This window comes from Delphinapterus leucas, chromosome 6 (assembly GCF_059928025.1).
Source record: "Delphinapterus leucas isolate spDelLeu-1000000601 "Yukka" chromosome 6, BTC_Dleu_Yukka2, whole genome shotgun sequence".
In the NCBI taxonomy this organism is placed as follows: Eukaryota; Metazoa; Chordata; class Mammalia; order Artiodactyla; family Monodontidae; genus Delphinapterus; species Delphinapterus leucas.
Window position 1 is genome coordinate 22,372,075 of NC_143134.1, and position 19,832 is coordinate 22,391,906.

Consider the following 19,832-nt stretch of genomic DNA (forward strand, 5'->3'; position numbering starts at 1 on the left):
GCCCTCAGCTGGGCCGCTGCAGATTCCCAGCCGCAGCCATCTCCCAGTGGACAGCTGCCAGCTGTGAGGGAGGAGCGAGCCCTGCAGGCAGATGTGTCAACCAGAGATAGCAGTCCACCCAGCCCAGGTATCTGGGGCCTCCCTGGTCTACTTCCCCAACAAGTGTGCCTGGAACAACATAAACAAGAAACAAACAAAAACAGATAGACCCAGGGAACAAAAAAAGAAAAGGGAGAATGAGAGAGAAGCACTTTCTAGATAGAGCAGTTGGAGCTGATGATAGCACAGGTGACAGGCAGTAGCGGGGTGGTGTGGCCCAATGGGCAAAGCTGTGGGTTAGAGCCACAGGCCAAGAGTCCCCCACTGCCTGCGACTATATGATCTAAGGCATGTGCCCTTCCAAGGGCAGTGCCCCTTCTACAAGAGGCAAATGTCACCAAAGGGGTAAGAAGGTGTCCTTGCTTCTGGAAGGGGCGTCACTGCTGCACATCTGGCCCAGTACTCACGGGAAGGGGCAAGTGTTTCGGTCTTCCCACCTGTGTTCATACCCGATTGTCAGGGCAGATTGCTGTCACTGTCAGACTCACTGCTTCCAGGTCTGCAGGGGAGGAAATAGCCCCCAGCTTGGCGATGCCACACAGGGAGGCTCAGGCTGGGTGGGCAGACCTGTCCTGGTCCTATGTGGGATGAGAGAGCCAGGCCTGGGCTGTCTTCCGTGCAGTCAGCTCTGAGACACTCAGTAGTCACGTCCTCCCTCCAGCAGCCCACACTGCCAGGTGGACCTTCGCATCTCTGTCCATTGGCCTCAGAGTAAAGTGGGCTTGGGGGATTTTTCCCCAGGTGGAATGGAAGAAAAAAGTATCAGTGGCCTATTGCCATTAAAACTCTACATATGGACCTGGCAGCTTTAAAGAGACCCCCTGGCTGTTTGAAGGTGGTTACTTACCTGTTTTAGACAAGAAAGGTTTCTAGCAGTGATTTCAACACAAGAATATGGAAGGAAAGCAACTCTGACAATTTGAATAATAGGAAAGACTCATTCTCCCTTAATCCCTAGCTTCCCAAGTTCATAGGTTGCTATTAAATCCCACCAAATCCTTCCACTGGCATCTGTTTGGCTTTGCAATTTGATTCAGGTTTAGGGTGCATCCCTCTGGGCCTGGCACCAGGCAAGGTGTGGAAGAGGATGTAGCAGAAGAGTGAGATGTGGTCCTGGGGTCCACAATCTAGAAGGGGAGACAAAAGTCACATCCTGGGCTGAAACTGACCAGGATAGGTCAGACAACAGGTTCTGAACCATATCATATAAAACAGTCCATGAGGACACTCATCCCAAATTACCACAAACCCCAAACAAAACACAGAGACCAAATCCTAAAATGTACCCCCTGTAGGTTAGTACCAGTCTGGGCTGTAACAGAACACACTGTAGTGGCGCTTCTCTGCCTTGGAAAGCAGGAGTTGCGGGTTGACAACTCAGCACCACACCTGGGCATTCTGTGTGCACATCAATGCCCACCTACAAGCAATAGCAGCTGGGCCTTTAAAAAAGAGTATCTGGTAGTGTTTATACATAGTTTACCCTGAGGATAACATAAAGAAGATATTTAGGGCTTTCCTGGTGGCGCAGTGGTTAAGAATCCACCTGCCAATGCAGTGGACACGGATTCGAGCCCTGGTCTGGGAAGATCCCACATGCTGTGGAGCAACTGAGCCTGTGCACTACAACTACTGAGCCCATGCGCCACAACTACTGAAGCCTGCACACCTAGAGCCCGTGCTCCGCAACAAGAGAAGCTACCACAATGAGAAGCCTGCGCACCGCAACGAAGAGTAGCCCCCGCTCATCGCAACTGGAGAAAGCCTGCACGCAGCAACAAAGACCCAACGCAGCCAAAAATAAATAAAAATAAAAAATTTATATTAAAAAAAAGAAGATATTTAATGGGACCCCAAATTTACTTCAACAGCATGCAAGCTGTTTATGGCAGGATCCAACTGCAGGCCTCAGGTACACCCCACATGTCTACCTCTCATTTGATCATTTCTTTCTCTCTTTTAAGGTCTGGTTCAAACCTCACATCTACTCTTCAGTGACGTCTCCAACTGCTCTTCCAATTCCATGTCAGGATTATTAGAACAGAAGTAGTTGATTTATGTTCCATGTTCTGTATTTAGGTTGCTACGGTTGTTCTGGAGGGTAGAGCAGATGGTATTTCTTTGAGCCCCACCATGGTGCCTCCACAAAGCTGACAATCCTGTCACCAGGAAATAATGGTAAAGACCATTCTAAGTATCTAATGATGGTCCCTGTCCTTAACTCACTATTCAGTGAGCACCAGTGAATACTTACTAGCTGCTTTGGAAAGCAAGCGGGTTAATACCTAATGATAGCATTGTTACTGAGTCCAAGCTCGTGCCGCGCACCCCAGGATAGGATGATAAACTGAGAGACAAGTTGTTGAGGCAAGGAATAGCGACCTTACTAGGAAAGCCAGTAGACGGAGAAGATGGTGGACTAGTGTCCCAAAGAACTACCTTCTCCGAATTAGAATTCAGGCTTCTTCTATACTAAAAGGGGAGGGGGTAAAGTCCTGGTTCCAGCCAGACTTTGGTGGGAATGTGCTAGTTTCTTCTTTCTTGTAGTCCTTCACTGGTGGGTCTGGTCAGGATGTTTCCTGTGAGCTAAACAAAGGTATTTTAGCTTAATGCTCATTACCTGGGAGACAGAGTTCCCAGAGACGGGCCATTATGTATAATGTAAGCTTATAGGCAACATTCCTTTACTGATTAACTTGTAGTAGGATACAAAATTTCTTCCCTGTTACGGCATGGCTTGCACCTTAGCCTGTGCTGATTAGATTTTTGTATTTTTTTGTTCAAGTCCATGTTCATCAACAAAAGGATTACAGTCAACACAGTCATTATTCCAGATAGTAATCTGTATAGTCGGTGGTAATTCCAATCGTATAATATGCGTGATAAACATCATCTTTGTGAATAACAATTACACAAAAGCACAAACACATCCAAGACATACTGAAAAGCTGAAATCCACATGCTACCTCCTTCTCGGAGAATAATATTAGCAAACCACGAATTTTCTTTTTAGTTACACATCTGGTCCCAAAGCTAACGGTTTGTGCGTTTGCCTTGTTATAAGATCTAGAATTATCAGCTAGTTATATCATGCATATGATAAATTACTGCCAAAAAGATACATATTTCTAAGTAGACACCTCCATTCCAGACAGAACTGAACAAATAATTCTTCACCAGGATGGAAGTGAACACACAAGTAAGGGCAATTAACTTGCTAATTCTTTCCTCCTTGCTTAGTATATTAGTCTTTGTGTCCTATATACTAAAGTATACTTCCTTCCTAGATGCATTGAGGGGAGGGCAGTCTGCATTAGTAGAAGTCTGATATAGAGATTTTAAAACTTACTTTCAAATACGTAAACAAAAGTTCCATATCACCAATATAAAATTAGGCCTTGCCAAGCCTGGTAGGGTATAGTTTTGGCTTTAACCACTAACTTAAAATGATTTTTAATCCAAATATCCAAGAACCAGCCAAGAGAAGCAATCATGGTTTCTGCTTACAATGAATTATCATAAATTATTTACATCTGAAAAGATACATTTTAAATGCTTTAGTTTATTCTCATAAGTGGGTAAATAGCATTTGTATAAGCTTCCTGTAGCTGCTATAACAAATTACCACATATTGGTGACTTAAAACAACCCAAATTGATTCTCTTACTGGAGTTCTGGAGACCAGGAGTCTGAAGTCAGTTTCACTGGACCAAAATCAAAATGTTCACCTGGAGGAGTCCTGGAGGCTTTGGAATGTTTCCTCTAGGTGAGCTTCTGGAGGCTACCCATGTTCGTCTCCTGACCCCTTCCCCCCGCCACGCACACACCCTCTTGCTCCCATCCTCATATCTCCTGCTTCCACTTTTACCTTCTTGTCTCTGTCTTTAAGGACCCTTGGGATTATATTTAGGGCCACCTGGATAATCCAGGCTAATCTTCCAATCTCAAGGTCCTTCACTGATCACACCTGCAAGTCCCTAGTCCCCTATAAAGTAGCATCCATAGGTTCCAGGGATTAGGGCATGGATCTCTTTGGGGAGCCATTATTCAGCCTACCACAGTCCTTATCTCACTTTGTCTATACTGTGATTTATAGGGACCTTCTCTCAGAGGTGGAACAAAGATGGACTTCTGACTGTGGAGCCATAGTTGCAGTCTGAGCGTCATGCCCTAGTATTGAAGACGGGGCTGGATCGGCAGTGAAAAGACGAGCTTGAATCTCGCTCTGCCACCGCTGCTGTAGGATGGCGGGGGATGCAACCACGCTGCGAGCTGCGTGTGTTCCTACCCAGATGCCCTGAAGGAAAGGCAGCCTCCAGTTCGGGTCAGTCCCCTCATCTCCAAACCTGGAGGTGCCTCATCCCGGTCACTCCTCCACACTCAAACACCATTTCTTGCTCCTAAGAAAAAGGCTTAGAAATGCCACATTTGGAGCCTCTCTGCTCTCCAGGCACCCTGCGGTACCCTGGAAATGAAAGGATCAGAAGCAACCGGCTTACTTTTCCTTGAGCGCCCAAGAACTAAGGGGAAATCCACACCAGGCTGACGCTCTCTCGGGCTTTGTCAGATACAAAAGGATGGAGCAGTAGATGCGCCCCCCATCTCCCCTCTCTGGGCCCTCACTGGGATCATTCTTGAGTGTTAGTCCTATTCTTAATAACAAAGCCATTTTCTTCTAAGGGTCAAATCTTGTGATTTTCTTTTCTGACTTTGCTCCAGCTTTTTTCTGGGATGGCCCTAATCCCTGGGCCTCAGTGTTCCCACCTTCTAATTAAGTGGGGTGCACTCAGGTGATCAGAGATGAGTAGGGTTGCGTACTTGCAGCCCTCTGGTGCAACCCGCTCATTCTGCAGATAAGGAGACCGAGGCTCAGAGAAGGGAAGTGGCTTGGCAGGGGTCAGCCAGGGGTTGTGTGTGAATTTCTCTGTTTTTGTCCTGTCTCCTCGGTAACTCCAGGGCAGGGGCTATGGCTTTCCTGCCTTTTGAGCCCCTCCAGGGGCCCAGGCCCGGACTGGGGTTTGTAGACCCTTGCTGATTGGGAGGACTGATGGATGGAACACAGGGCTGGTTGGGGAGAAGTTGTCAAAAGGGAGCCAGACTGCTAAGCTGGCCCTCGTGGGCAGGAGTGGCTGAGGCACGAGTTCTGGGGAGCCACTCACCAGCTGGGTGACGGTGTGGCCAAGTTTCTTGACTTTTCTAAGCCTCCATTCCTCCAACCAGAAGATACAGATGATAATTCTTACTCCACGTGGTTGGAAGAGTTAATAAGGTTTAATAAGTTTGATACACTCAATAGATACTAGCTTTTTTTTTGCAGTACGCGGGCCTCTCACTGCTGTGGCCTCTCCCGTTGCGGAGCACAGGCTCCGGACGCGCAGGCTCAGCGGCCATGGGATACTAGCTTATTTTTGTTGCAGTTCTTATCAACATAATTAGGTAGGGGCAAAGGCAGGGTCACTGGGGGGAGGTGCAGAAACAATGCAAATGTAACAGAAAGACGTGGCAAAGCCCAGGGAAAGCAGTCCCTTGCTGCAGCTCCTGAGATTGGGGAGCCTGGCAGGACTGTAGAAAGCTCCGGTGAGTCAGATAGAGAAGGGAGGGGAGTGGGGAGAGATAGAGAAATCCAGGTCCCAGTGCTCAGAAGACCTTAGGCTCATACACCTGTAATTAATCTGTGAGCATCCCCAGCCCCAGCACTAAAATGGGTGGGGCCACCCCTCCTTGCTTCCACCCACATCCTTAGCGGCCCATGACCCTCCTAGACAACTCTGACCTGTGTTGACCTGGCTTCACCTGCAAACAGAGGGGTGCAACCCAGGGCAGGGGGTCCCACTCAACGGGATTTCCCCTCCTAGAGATGGATGTTCCCCTGGCAGCAAGGTCCTCCAGCACCCCAGCCTGTCACTCGCTGCCAACTCCACCAAGATGCTTGGGAGAATGGGAGCCACACGGAGGCCCAGCTGGGCTCCATGGAAACAAGACAGGCCAAGCGTACAGCTGGGTGGGCCACTCTACTAGGTGGACATGGAAGGGATGTTGACAAAGCTGGGGGCGGAATTCCTCTCTCACTCTGGAAAATCGGTGGCAGAGAGATGGATTGGTTGCAAGGCACTTTTGAGGAAGGACCCATTCCAAGGACCCATCTTTTTTCCGGGGGCCCTCCTCCCACCTGGCGGCCCGCAGCATTCAGGGATCCCCAGATATGGGAGCAAAATAAGATAACGACTCTACTAGCTTCCGGAAGCTGCTGTGTTGGATGGTGGTGAAGGTGGCAGAAGGGAAATGTGTGTGTGGAGGGGAGAGAGGGAGAGAGACTTTGGGGCAGGGAGAGGAGGGGAGGGCAAGGAGGGGGCTCATTCAGTTTTTGATTCAAAGATGCTGTTTGAGAGAGGACTCTGTGTAGGCTCTGCGGTGGATAAGGAGGCTGTGGAGAGAGGGAGGAGGAGGGAAAATGAGAAGGGGAAGGAGGGAAAAGCGCTGGAAAGGGAGGCTCTTTGAAAGACTATTCAGAGCTGTAGATTCCAGGCAGGTGGGAAGGCAGGCGAGTCTTCCCCCAGAGAAATGAGAAACCGTGTCAGAACCTCTCCAGTCCTTTTACCCTCCTGGATTCCTTACAGCAATTAAAGGGGCTTTTGCCTGAAAAGCAGCAGCAGCCCATTCCAGTTCCTCCCCCTTAGCAGGTGCTCAGTAAAGAGGAGCAGAATCCCAGGGTGGTTCCAGCCTCAGTTCTCCAAAGGAAGCTGGGTCTGGGTCTGACCGAGTTTTATAGTCTTGAAGCCCAGGGGGAGTAGAGGATCCTGGTTTCCCTTATAGCTCCCCGAGGGCCTGGCCTGGGGCCACCCTAGGACACCGAATGCTTCCAACTCTCGGGGACCACTTCCTAGAGCCTCAGGCGTATAATTTGCACACAGACTCTGCAAAAGTGGCAGATAACACAACCCATTTCAGTCATTTAACAGCAAAATGTCCTTCTCTAAGAAATAGGCAGGGCACGTTTAGGCCTTGCTTCGGCCATTCTCAGACCCCTGCTAGGAGTCTCGGGGAATTCACTTCAGACAACTCACCTTTATTGAGTATATCCTGTCTGCCAGGCAGTGTGTTTGTTGGGTGCTAGAATACAGTCTATTCCCCATGCTTCAGAGCTCTCATTCTCATAGACGAGAATAAAATCATAATTGTTTTACAGATGAAGAAACTGAAGCCATATGTGCTGTCATTAAAACATCCATTTGTTGGGAATTCCTTGGAGGTCCAGTGGTTAGGATTCATCACTTCCACTGTAGGGGGCACGGGTTTTATCCCTGGTCAGGGAACTATGATCCCTCAAGCCGTGAAAAAAAATGGGAAACATTCATTTGTTCTCTCCTTCATTCATTTATTCAGAGAGCTTTTATTGAGTCACATGAGGTGCCAGGCCCTGTACTGGGCACTGTAGGCTGATACAGAGAAAAGTCAGGCACATTCTTACCCAAGATGCGACACCTACATAGGCAACCACAAATCTATGCAACTTCACGAGTTTATATTTTGGTTGTGCACTGGAGCCTTATGACTTTTATCTATACAGCTTCAATTTCATCATATAAATGCCACTGGGGGAGGGCACTAATGGGAACCTATGATACACACACAGGTTACTGAAATTACTGCCTCACATCTCAGGAAGTTGGGGGAAGAAGGATGCTTGGAGAAGGACATAAGAAAAGAAAGCCAAAAGAAAAAAAAAAATCAGAGTAAAGGCAAATGTCATAAATGGTTGAAAAATTTCCTTTTAGAATCATTTATTTATGTGGTTTGGGAAACTTGTTTTTTAATAAGTACAACTTGGTTTTGCTTTGAAACTCCAAAAACTCAAAAAAGAATTGAGCGTCAGACAAAACAAACACACACAAAAAGGAAAGCCATCGCCAGCTGAAATAGTGGGGTGGCCCCTGCAGGAGGATGGGAGACAGTATGGCTTAGAGCACAGGCTGGGCATTCAACCTACATCAAGACGGTGGGTAAGAGCACGAACTGGGAATAGTCAACACTAAATGGATCTACCATTTAGTAGTTGTATGAGCTTGAGAAAATGGCTTAATCTCTCCAAATCTCCTGATCTGTAAAGTGAGGATAACTGTATGTATCTCTCAAGGTGGTACAGACCTCATTGCAAGGATTCACAGAAAGGCTCTACATAATAGGACTGGTGTGTTGGAGGGACTTGGTAAGATATTATCATCCACCAGCATCACCATCGTTACCAAAAGTGCCCCATGGAGTAGAAGTAGGAGAGGGTGGCAGTGATGGAAGTGAGGATTTTTCTGGTTGGAGCAGGCCGGGTAATGAGTGATAGAAGGCCCCCTCCATATCTCTCTGAGCATTTCAAGCAGCCACAGGAGAGACCCACGTCCAGGGCTAGACCTTCAGGGCCCAGGCTGCGTCTGGCTGGGAGGGAGTGTGTTCCATCTGACAACCCGCGACTGGGGCCAGGGAGCCCCTGCTTTGGGGGTGGAGTCCTGGGGCCCTTGAATAAGGACAGCAGATTATCATTCTTGTCTCCACCCAACCCTGGGAGCCTCCCAGAAAGAGATAGGCTCAGCTCATCAGTCTCCCTGCCCTAGAGCAGCTACTTTTTACTTTAAAATAATTATACTTTTTTTTTTTTTTTTTTACTATTTACACAAATAATAAATGCTTCTATTTGGAAAGCGTATAAAAGTCAAAATAACATTTACAATTACCCTGAGTCTCACCACTGGCAACAATCACCTCCTGTATTCTAGATAATTAGTGCATTATTTTTGGCCTTGTAAAAAATAATATAGTTGTAATAAGAATATAATTTTATTCTACTGTCTCGCTGAACATTACTTCATAATCTTTTGTTATTATAGACTTTATACACACAATTTAAAAAGTCTGCCTTTGATTTCAGTTAGATGATGTGTTCTTCACTAATCATTCCTATATTGTTAGACTGTTTCCAATTTTACACTATTATAAAAAACATCACGTTAACATCTTTGTATGCAGTATATTCTGTAATTTAAATTACTTCCTTAGACTGAATACCCAAAATGGAATTCATATCGTTAAAGGGCATAAACATTTATGACTTTTTATGCATATATTAGGTATCTCAAAACGCTTTCTAGTTTTATTCTTCCAGAATATGTAATGTATACTCATATAAAAATGTTAAAATGTAGAGCTAAGTAAAGTGAATGGAAAAAATAATTAATAATCCTAACGTCCAAAATAACCTCTTTTGACAATTTCATATGCTTCCTTCCACATTGTTCTGGGATCATTTTATACATATAAATAATATTTGTCACTTATTTCTTCACATCTTTAAGAATCCTTCTAAAACATAATTTTTAATTACTACAAAATGGCCCATTTTTCAAAACAGCCTATTGTGTCTATATCATAGTCTATATTTTATTGGTGGCTATTGGGAATTTCCCCCCAATGCTTCACTGTTATAAATGACAATAGAGCAGATGCTAAAAGGCCACTACATTCATGAGAAGGACCCCATCCCAGTGGGAGTCACAGAAGTATAGACTCGAGAGATCTATTGTACCTCAAGAGATTCACTCATCCAGCACCCTGTAACTAGATTCAAAATCACTTAATCCCCATTTTACAGATAAGGTACACTGCATTCAAGAGAATTTGACTGGGTAATACAAGTTCATAGATCTAGTAAGTACCAAAGATAAGAACTAAAACCTAAAAACCTAAAAGCCTTGGGTCCAATGCTGCTTCCACATGTGAATCAACTGGATTGTTTTTTATTCTGAAACATTCTTGTTTTCTGCCTATTTGAGAACTAAGTATACAAGAGATGATAATATGCTAAGGAATGCCTAAAGAGGATTGATCTTTTATTCATATCAGCCTGAGGGAAGGTCTCTATTGCTGTGTCACAGGTCTCTACCCTTGACTCTATCCTGCCCAATGTTTTGATGATGGTGGATAAAGCAGACTTATAAATATTCCAGGTAACATATAATTAATATGCTGAATGACAAAAGCAAGATTCCAAACTCAATGGATCTCAAGGATGGACTAAAACTCCTCCTACTAGGAAGAAGTATGAAGATTTCCTTTCTATCCAAGAAATTAAAAAAGAAAAAAAGGAAAGAAAAAACTATACCCAGAAAGGAGGAAAAATGACCTAATAGCATGTCTATGAAAAAAAAAATTGAAAATGCAGTTAACTCCCCCCACTTAGTGCTGGTCAACAATGTAATAATACAGGGAACCACCAAGTTGCACAACTCCATGTCCTTCAATGGGACAGCCTTGGATATGGCTGCCCAAGACCTGCAGTGATTTTTGGCTGTATTAATAGAACTGTAGGGTTGTTAATTTTTTTTTCATGATACGTGTTAAAGGTGATAAGGCAGACTTTATGTAATGGGGACTAATACAGTGGGGTTTTGTAGTGAGGGGGAGAGAGATTGGGCTCAACTCTGAATACAACAAGTGGAGATTTATAGCCAAGGAGCAGGGTCAGAGGATGGAAAATTACTAAGAAGGAACATCAGGGGTAAGGGGGATTCTGGCTAAACCAACTCGACAAAATTTTTGCTAAAGGCAGACCAGGGTGGTAAGATACTGAGTGTGGGGAGATAAGGAATTTGCTCAGAAATCAAGGATGGGGGACTGTCACTAAACTGACACGGCAGAATCCTTGCTAAAACTAGACTAAGCAGAGATGAACGCAGAAGCCCACAAGTCAGGGCCTGGTTGAGAAGAGGGCTCAGAGGAGCCAGACTAGAATTAGATCAAGGAGTGAATCTTTGTCAGGGTCCAAAGTAATTATGCTCATATGGGCCTCCAAATGGGGCCATATTTTTAGAGGAATAGTGACCAACTTGAGGGCACTGGGAGAAAGGTGACCTGGATGATAAAAGGTCTGGGAAACATGTCATTCAAAAGTCATTTATTGAGTATGTACTATGTGCCCATTGAACAGTACAGACAACAAAAACTAAATTCCTGTCCCAAAGAAATTTACATTCTGTTGTGAATGTTAAAAAAAGACTGAAAATAAGCTAGTATATATATTAAAAAAAAAAGATAATTATAGTACGATAAACATTGAAAGAAAGGGGGGAGGGTGAAGAGCTGGATATAATCTCAAGAGCAATTAGTGAGGTAGAGGAAAATCAAGAGTTTGGGGTGTCACAGAAACAGAGGGGAAAGGTTGACTTTGTGGAGGCCGCTGGGAGGAAAAGGAAGATGAGAACAGAGAAGTAACCACAAAATTCGGCAAGATGGATGTCATTTGTTACCAGAACACAAGAGCAGCTTTCACCGGAGTGCTGAAAATGGAAACCTACAAGTTTTGCCATGAACAGGGAGCAGAGAATGGAATGATATATACATAGAGTCAAGGAAGGATAATGCAGTTGACCCTTGAACAACATGGGTTTGAACTGTGTGGGTCCAATTATACAGGTTACTTTTCAATAGTAAATATTACAGTACTACACAATCCACAGTTGGTTTAATCCAACGTGCATGTGGAACCACAGATACGGAGGAACTGAGGATACCAAGCACGGATTTTAAGTTATACTCAGATTTTTTAATGCAAAGATGGTCCACACCCCTAACCCCCATGTTGTTCAAGGGTCAACTGTATTTTAAAAGATGGGAGGTATTAGGACACAATTATGTGCTGATGGGAAGGATCCAATAGAGGAAGGGAAAGTGATGGTCAGGAGAGAGAGAAGGTTGATAAACTCAGGCATATAATCTTTGAGACGGCCATGGAGATGGGTCCAGAGCACAGGTGGAGGACTTGACCTTTGATTGGAGCAGAGAGATTTAAAATGCTTATAAGGGCAGCATTGTGACTGGAAAGAAAACAGAAGATATGAGTTCAACTCCCGGTAGGTTTGTTGACTTGGTGATGGGAAGATGTCAAATGCTTCCACTTCCCTAACAAAGTATGAGACCAAAGTTGGGTGGAGCAGAATGCAGATTTGGGAAGAGAGGAAAGATACGGAATAACTGCCTTGGAAAGTGAGAATTCACGTTGTCTGGGGGAACGTAGCAGGATTGCTGGACCAAGTAGAGTGCTCATCTGAGGTCTGTGCAAGCCTCAGCCATCGGCTCCGGCTACGTTAAGTAACAAATCTATTGGAAGAATGGAGAGAGTTCACATGGCTGTAGGAAAAGCTGAAGGACCAGAGTACCAGGGACTAGCTTAGCCCTGGGGATCTCTATAGCAGGAATACATGGACGGCAGTTCTAGAATGCAGCTGTTGGGATGAATAAGTTCCATCCCCCCACGTTGAAATTCCAAGGAGAGAGCATCTGATGGGCCAGATGGAGGCAAAGAACAATGATTGAATTGAAAGTGTCACCAAGACCGTATTCCGTGAGGGATACTTCATCCAGCAAATCTGTGACGTTATTACCCAAAGAAGAGGGAAAGGATCCTGGACAGACAAAAACCAGAGGACTACCATGTGGTCATGAATTCAAGTGAAACCAGTCAGTAGGACTGTGTGTTTTCTCTAGCAACATTCAGCCTCTTTGGGGCAAGCTCGAAGAAAGTGGGCCATTAGGACTGAGCTAAGTAAACATCGTGGGATAGGAGCTTATTATAGTAATTAGACCTTACACAATCATAGGAGGAGCTGGGAAAGAAAAGTCCAAATTTGGAGCTGAAAGATCAGAGAAAAGCCACTAACCAGCTCTGGCACTGGTGAACAAATAGGGATTTGCAGGAATGCTGTAAGCTAGTCACATCCAGCTGCTGCAACAGGATCACAAAGGGCGCTAGGACAGAAGTCCATGCACGGTTGGTGGTTCCCCACGGCTACTGCCTCTGTGAGTTCACACCAAAATGTCTGGGGTGGGCTTGGGGTCACCGTTGGACAGCAGGGCCAGCAGCTGGGAAGAGAGACCCAGAGAGAACCTCCAGCACTTCTGTGTCTGACTCTAAACAACCACCTTCAGGGTGTTATGACTGCTGTTCCCCTCTGCCTCCCAAATCTTACACGACTTTGCTTTTGGCCAACTCGAACCCTGGACCATTCAGAGAAAGGGATTCTGGGAAACACAGTTCCCAGTGTAAATGAATCATCAATATAAAAATACAGCATGATAAGGATAATAGAAAACAAGACAGATAAAGGGATTTAGGGTATTTTGAGGGGAGTGACTATCATGATGGTCCATAAGACCCAGAATATGCAGATCACATGAACTGGCAGTGAGAAGGTCAAAGAATTTTTGACTGGAGGTACGAGAGGAAGCGAGCAGTAAGGATAAAAGATGATAGAAAGTGGGATATGAATCTGAGGTTTGGGATGTGTTCTGATTACCGGTGATTAGGAGGTCTCAGGTGGCTGCGGTGTTGGAGACCCATGAGTTGGAAGAATCATTCACGTGGATGCTGAGGTTGCTGAGAGAATGGTGGCCAGGAGGGGACCAAAGAGAAAGTCCATGAGCCTGTAGCTGAAGTCCCAGTGAGTGCGTGGCAGTGACCAGCAGGTTGTCAGGTACAGCAGTTGGGACAGGTGGAGACCGAGCTTCAAAGAACTGAAGAGTTTGAAGTAGAAGGAAGAGAAGCGGTTTTAAAATGGCAACAGAGAGCAAGGAGGGCTCCTAGTCACTTCATGCCCTGAGCTACCTGGAGGGGGGGGGGGGAATCAACTGTCTTCTTTTTTTCTTTTTAATTTATTTTTATTTTTGGCCGTGTTGTGTCTTCATTGCTGCGCGCAGGCCTTCTCTAGTTGTGGCGAGCGGGGGTTACTCTTAGTTGCGGTGAGTGGGTTTCTCATTGCGGTGGCTTCTCTTCTTGAGCAGCATGGGCTCTAGGCACGTGGGCCTCAGTAGTTGTGGCGCACGGGCTTAGTTGCTCCGCAGCATGTGGGATCTTCCCGGACCAGGGCTCAAACCCGTGTCCCCTGCATTGGCAGGCAGATTCTTAACCACTTTGCCACCAAGGGAGCCCCTCAACTGTCTTCTGAGAGCACTGTGGGTGTTTGGGGGGACCAGGGACCCGAGGGAGCACCAGATTTCACCCAGTGAAAGGAGCTGGGAGGTGCATTCAGGGAAGAGGTGAGAATACAGGGGAATGTGCTGACCACTCAACATGTGTTCCTAGAGGGCGCAATGAAATGTCCCCCCAGAGGGGAGAGGTGGGAGGGTGAGTCAGGTTAGGGATTATATTACGACTTTTCAGCTGCAAATGTCAGAGATCCATCTCAAACCAGATTAAGCAGAAGTAAAGAGAATTTATTCGCTCATATACAGGCTTACCTCAGAGATATTACGGATTCCGTTCCAGACCACTTCAATAAAGTGAATATTGCAAGTCACATGAATTTTCTGGTTTCCAGGGTGTATAAAAGTTGTGTTGATACAGTATGTAAACTGTATAGTGTACAGTATTTATACACTACTGTAGTCTAAGTGTGCAACAATATTGTCTAAAAAAAAGGTACACACTTTAATTAAAAATACTTTATTACTGGGCTTCCCTGGTGGCACGGTGGTTGAGAGTCCGGCTGCCGATGCAGGGGACACGAGTTCATGCGCCGGTCCGGGAAGATCCCACACGTCGCGGAGCGGCTGGGCCCGTAAGCCATGGCCGCTGAGCCTGTGAGTCCGGAGCCTGTGCTCCGCAACGGGAGAGGCCACAGCAGTGAGAGGCCCGCGTACCGGAAAAAAAAAAAAAAAACTTTATTACTAACAAATACTAACCTTCATCTGAGTCATCATCTTTTTGCTGGTGGAGGGTCTTGCTTCAATGTTGATGGCCGCCCACTGATCAGGGTAGTAATTACTGAAGGATGAGGTGGCTGTGACGATTTCTTAAAATAAGACAACAATGAAGTTTGCCACATCAATTGACTCTTCCTTTCACAAACAATTCCTCTGTAGCATGCAATGCTGCTTGATAGCATTTTCCCACAATTCTTTTAAAATTGGAATCAATCCTCTCAAACCCCGCTGCTACTTAATCAACTAAGTTTATGTAATATTCTCAGTTCTTTGTTGTCATTTCAACCATCTTCACAGCATCTTCCCCAGGAGGAGATTCCGCCTCAAGAAACCACTTTCTTTGCTCATCCATAAGAAGCAACTCCTCATCCATTAGAGTTTTATCCTGAGACTGCAGCCATTCAGTCACATCTTCAGGCTCCACTTCTAATTCTAGTTCTCTTGCTATTTCCACCACAACTGCAGTTACTTCCTCCACTGAAGTCTTGAACCCCTCAAAGTCATCCATGCGGTTTGGAATCAGCATCTTCCAAACTCCTGTTAATGTTGTTATTTTGACCTCTTCCCATGAATCATGATGTTCTTAATGGCATCTAGAGTGGCAAATCTTTTCTAGAAGGTTTTCAATTGCCTTTGCCCAGATCCATCAGAGGAATCATTACCTATGGCAGCTATAGCCTTACAAAATGTATTTCTTTCTTTTTTTTTTTTTTCCTGCGGTACGCGGGCCTCTCACTGCTGTGGCCTCTCCCGTTGCGGACGCGCAGGCTCTGGATGCACAGGCTCAGCGGCCATGGCTCACGGGCCCCGCCGCTCCGCGGTGTGTGGGATCTTCCCGGACCGGGGCACGAACCCGTGTCCCCTGCATCGGCAGGCAGACTCTCAACCACTGCGCCACCAGGGAAGCCCTCAAAATGTATTTCTTAAATAATAGGACTTGAAAGTCAACATGACTCCTTGATCCACGGGCTGAACAATGAACGTTGTGTTAGCAGGAGTGAACAAAACACTAATCTTATTGTACATCTCCATCAAAGCTCTTGGGGTGCATTGTCAATGAGCAGTAATATTTTTCTGAGCAGTAGGTCTCAACACTGGGCTTAAAGTATTCAGTAAACCATGTTGTAAACAGATATGCTGTCATCTAGGCTTTCTTGTTCCATTTAAAGAGCACAGGCAGAGCAGAATTAGCAAATTGTTTTGGAATGGTAAATGAGCACTGGCTTCAGCTTTAAGTCACCAGCTGTATTAGCCCCTAACAAGAGAGTCAGCCTGTCCTCTGAAGCTTAGAAGCCAGGTACTGACTTCTCCTCTCTAGCTATGAAAGTCCTGGATGACACCTTCTCCCAATATGAGGCTGTTTCATCAACACTGAAAAGCTGTTGTCTAGCATAGCCACCTTCATGAATGATCTTAGCTAGATCTTCTGGATAACTGGCAGCTTCTACATCAGCTCTTGCTGCTTCACCTTGTACTTCTATGTTATGGAGACAGCTTCTTTCCTTAAACCTGATGAGCCAACCTCTGCTAGATTCAAACTTTTCTTCTGCAGCTTCCTTACTTCTCTCAGCCTTCATCAAATTATAGACAATTAGGGCCTTGCTCTAGATTAGTCTCTGGCTTAAGTGAATGTCGTGGTTTGTTTAATCTTCTATCCAGACCACTGAAACTTTCTCCATATCAGCAGTAAGGCTGTTTTGCTCTTTTATTAGTATGTTCACTGGAATAGCCCCTTTAATTTCCTTCAAGAACTTTTCCTTTGCATTCACAACTTGGCTAACTGTTTGGCAGAGAGGCCTAGTTTTTTTCCTATCTCGGCTCTCAATATGCCTTCCTCACTATGCTTCCTCATTTCTAGCTTTTTATTTAAAGAGACATGTGACTCCTCCTTTCCCTTCAACACTTAGAGGCCACTGTAGGGTTGCCAATTGGCCTAATTTCAATATAGTTGTGTCTCAGGGAATAGGAAGGCCTGGGCGGTGGGGTGAGAGAGAGAGAAGGAGAGAGAGAAGAAGGAGGAGGAGGAGGAGGAGGGAGAGGGGGAGGGGGAGGACGAGGAGAAGAAAGAAGAAGAAGAAGAAGGATAAGAAGAAGGAGAAGGGCTTCCCTGGTGGTGCAGTGGTTGAGAGTCCGCCTGCCGATGCAGGGGACGCGGGTTCGTGCCCCGGTCCAAGAAGATCCCACATGTCGCGGAGCGGCTGTGCCCGTGAGCCATGGCCGCTGAGCCTGCGCGTCTGGAGCCTGTGCTCCGCAACGGGAGAGGCCACAACAGTGAGAGGCCCACGTACCGCAAAAAAAAAAGAAGAAGAAGAAGAAGGAGAAGAAGGAGAAAAAGAAGAAGGAGAAGAAGAGGAAGAGGAAGGAGAAGGAGAAGGAGAAGAGAAGAAAGGGAGAGATATGGGGGAACAGCCAGTCGGTGGAGCAGTCAAAACACACTCAGCATTTATTGACTAGGTTTGCTGTCTTAGGTGAGTGTGGTGCTCCCTTCCGTCTCTCTGCTCCTCTCTCCTCTCTCTTGGCTGTACTCTCAGGCAGCCTCTCCCCACCCAACATCAGATGGCTGCCCAACAGCTAGAGGTGGATATGGTCCTCAGTGCCTGCTTCTTCCCTTCCACCCCAGTGAAATCCCAACCTGACCCATCCACTGTGGTTAGTGTGGTGGTATCTCTAAGTGGCCATGGTCCTGGGTCCACTGCTCACCCCTGGTGGACAGAACCTCACGTTGGCAAGTAATGGAATGGTTCTTCGGAGGAAAACTGCAATGCTGTCATCAAGAGCAGGAGGGCAGGGTACTGGCTGGGCAAACATACGATGTCCACATTGGGTACATACAGAGCAGGATGGGGATGAGGGTCAGGGCGATGTTGAATAACTGCAGAGGCTGGGATTTTGGATTCTGGTGGTCGCTGAGGAAAACAAGGATATGAGGCATGATGAGGTTGGCACCGATAACTCTTAGAGGAAGTGGGCAATCTTCATGTTCGTCCTGAATACCCAGAGCACCAGAATGGGGCCTTGGCCATGGCGCCATCTAGTGCTGTGTCACGGCGTAGCGGGGGAAGCCAAGGCACAAGATGGTTTCCCCGTGATGGCTCACTCCTTCAGCACCATATAGTTTGTGGTCTAGGAGACGCAAGGGGTCATTTGCAAACGTCTGAAGGATGTGGGGAAGTTTGGGGAGAAAAGGGACCATGTGATTGACAGAAGCTCTTGGCAGTTTGAAGAACCGACCTCTGGAAGAGGGAGGAAACGTAATCTACGTGGCTCCAGAGCAGAATCAGCACCAATGTGTAAAAGCTGGAGGAAAGTTCTGAGCTAATAATTACAAGTAGAACTGTCTAATGAAGAAGTGGCTTTATAAAAGACACATGCACCCCAATGTTTGTTGCAGCACTATTTACAATAGCCAGGTCACAGAAGCAACCTAAACGCCCATCAACAGACAAACGGATAAAGAAGTTGTGGTACATATATACCACGGAATATTACTCAGCCATAAAAAGGAACAAAACTGGGTCATTTGTAGAGATGTGGATGGACCTAGAGACTGTCCTACAGAGTGAAGTTAAGTCAGAAAGAGAAAAACAAATATCGTATATTAATACATATATGTGGAATCTAGAAAAATGGTACAGACGAACTGGTTTGCAAGGCAGAAATAGAGACACAGGTGTAGAGAACAAACGTATGGACACCAAGGAGGGAAAGTGCGGCGGGGTGTGTGTGGAGGTGGGATAATTGGGAGATTGGGATTGACATATATACACTAATATGTATAAAATAGATAACTAACAAGAACCTGCTGTATAAAAAATAAATTAAATTAAATTTTTTTTTAAAAAGTTGTTTTCTTCCAAGGCAGTGAGTTCCCTGTCCCTAAGAGTGTTTAAGCGGTGATTTGAATACTTCTAGTCAGAGGTATTGTATAAGGCCTCCTATTTTGGAGATCTAGCCAGAACATTTTTAAGGTAGCTTCCAGATTTAAACTCTATGACTTGATTCATACTCGGAAGGAGGAAGAAATCATCAGCTAAATAATACAGTGGCTAAATGTTGCCTCTGATACCCTGTCACTTCCCTTTTCTTACTCCTTTTTTCTGTCTCCAGGCACCTCCATCCCATCCCCAGGAACCTGCCTCTCTCATGATACCTCCTGGATTCCCAGGCAGGTCTGCCTTCTAGACATAATGTCCCTGCTGCAAAATGAGGCCTCTTCTTTCCCAGCAAAATATCCGGGATCTGACAAACAGCCTACTATTGACAAACAATGCAGATGTAAACTAGCATGAACGTCAGAATTTGAGAAACTGAGCCCTGTTGGAGGAACTACAAATTTAATTATAGCTAGTCTGTATAATACATTTGGAATCATTTTTCATTTATTAGTTTCTGTGTTCTCTCTTAAATGTGTTTTGGTTAACCTTGTCTCCTTTAATCAGATTGCTAGGATCTGCAGGCGGGAGTTTTGCGATATAACCTTCTGAACCCTGGACAAAACTTCATATTTCAGTAATAGGAGGTTCGTGGAGTAAAATCAAGGTCAGTAAACCCTAATCATGAGCTAGTTTTTTCACTTGCTCACAACGCCTACTGTCTACACCCCAGGCACTGAGATAGCTGAGGGGGTCTTAAGGTGAGTGGGGTTGGCCCCCTGCAAAGTGCCTACTAAGCATTGGGCGCTGTGCTAGACACACTGCATCCTCGTCGCATTTGACTCGTAGACACCCCCATCAGGCAGGGATGGCTATTTTCCTTTTACATGTAAGAAAACAGGCCCAGAAAGGACTGTCCAGAAAATGAGAGCCAAAACTTAAACCCAAGTCACTCTGGCTCAGTGTTGCCCATAAACAAATAAAATATGATTACTAAACAAATAGGTTTTCAATTTTCATTTTTCTCTCTGGAGCCCCAGGAACAAAAAGACCATTTTTTAATCTATGATGGGATCCACAGAATAGAGCAAAAACTGCCTAGGTTAGTCCTGGGGGATA